This window comes from Daktulosphaira vitifoliae, unplaced genomic scaffold (genome assembly GCF_025091365.1).
Source record: "Daktulosphaira vitifoliae isolate Bord-2020 unplaced genomic scaffold, ASM2509136v1 Scaffold_1, whole genome shotgun sequence".
NCBI classification, from domain to species: Eukaryota; Metazoa; Arthropoda; class Insecta; order Hemiptera; family Phylloxeridae; genus Daktulosphaira; species Daktulosphaira vitifoliae.
Window position 1 is genome coordinate 68657379 of NW_026099572.1, and position 1764 is coordinate 68659142.

At 25.1% G+C, this 1764-nt stretch overlaps 1 long non-coding RNA gene across 2 annotated transcripts in view; it reads left to right on the plus strand.

Annotated features, from left to right (window-relative positions):
- The window catches only part of LOC126893619 (uncharacterized), a 1945-nt gene extending 544 nt beyond the window's left edge, over positions 1–1401 (plus strand). For both annotated transcript variants that reach the window (XR_007701223.1, XR_007701224.1), the window contains one exon: positions 1352–1401. This is a non-coding gene — a long non-coding RNA (uncharacterized LOC126893619). The remainder of the gene's footprint in view (positions 1–1351) is intronic.
- Positions 1402–1764: the final 363 nt, after the last annotated feature.

Genomic DNA, 1764 nt, shown 5'->3' on the forward strand with positions numbered 1-1764 from the left:
ACAATTATGATTATGTGTTTTGTTGATCCAATTTTTCTTAGCAAATTAGTACCCAACCACAATTTATTTTTCATTGTCGAATGTTCTGATTAAAAATTGTTTTTCCTTACTTACATTTGTAATAATTTCTGGTTGTTTCAAAATAGTTGAACATAATGTTTATTAAATCAAATATTACATTTTAATCCTGTTAGTGTTTTTTTGTTTTCTCCTGTAAAAGCCAACTCAGCGTTAATTGTTTGTCAAATATGTAAAAAAAACTTTTATTATATTTAAGTAATACAATTTGTTAAAACAATAACTAAATTTAAACGACTACTATAAATTTTAAAATAAAACTTCATCCCGTTCGCTATTTATTAAAAAAAAGGGTTTTCAAGTTGATTCACTTGAAGGTCTACTTAGTGGCAATGCGTACTCGAAGTATTAAAAAATCTATTCACAAATGCAATCAATCATTTGATTGATCTGCAATCAACCCTTTTATAAATAATGCAGGGAACCTCTGTCATTGTATGTTACGAAATATCATTAAATAAAACAACTTTCCAAAAACTATTTTTACTTTGAATGGTTATACTTATATGCTTTATACTTAAAGGTTTAAATAATTAGTGTATTTTAAAATTGACATTAGAATATGTCGTAAAACAAGTAAAACTTATCTTCTTGCAGGACTAATAAGACATGATATGTGACAAAATGTGCAATCTATTACGCAAAATTCGTTGCTATGAGTAATTAATTATAACTCACACTTATATGATATAAATGGACCATTAGGTTGATTTATTATTGTCGTTAATTTCATTTTCCTAGGAGAGCTAGGAATAATATGCTATAAAAGACTTTGGCTTAGTATATTTTCCTCCGTCTTTCTGTAGAATAGACAATAATTTATAAAAAAATTTATTTGAAAATCTTTTTATAAAAATATTCTAAACTTTGCGATTTTTACACAGTTCTTGTAACATTTTGTTATAAATGCTCTGTATCAATCTTTAATTAAGTATTACTCTATTTTTATGCTTCAATCAGATTTTGTATAAGTATCTTATTGTCTCGTGTACGTCAGGGTTTGTGATTTCGATGAATTGTAAATATCATCCGTTCAATTTATTATTTGATTAATTTCTGTAAATAGAAACTATTAATATCACAATTAATTAGCTATTGTTTTAGAGATGATGCGTATTTTTCATTTTTTAAAGTAAATATTTTAAAGCTTTTAAAGTTATATGGCTTTTATAATAACTATCAAAAATAAAAAAAAAATATATTTAAAAAAAAATTCTTTAAAGTAAAATTGAGTAATAATACATAATTATTTTATTTGATTCTTATGTTTTAGACTGAACGAACTAAGTCGAAAATTGGGCGTTGGGTGGATGAAACCGTTAAGTAAGTATCCTTTTTTAATTTCACATTTTTATTTTTTAAAACATAATATCATTAAATCATCATATAGCTAAACGATTGGCTTGATTAATCGTTATTATAAATTCGATTCATATTCTAAAACAAATAATTTGCCCTTTGGTCCACTGTCTATAGCACGATGAGAATAGCTAAGATTAGCGTAATCCTGGTAAAAAAAATTAATTTTTCCTTATTATCTCTTTTTATGGAGCGATACAAATATTTTTTGAAGTGAACTGGCCGCTAAAATTATTGTGATTCCCAGATCACAATGATGGTGTCCGTCTCTGGTTGCATAAAAAAGGGTATATTAAAAAAAAAAAAAAAAAATTCGTCAATTAAAAT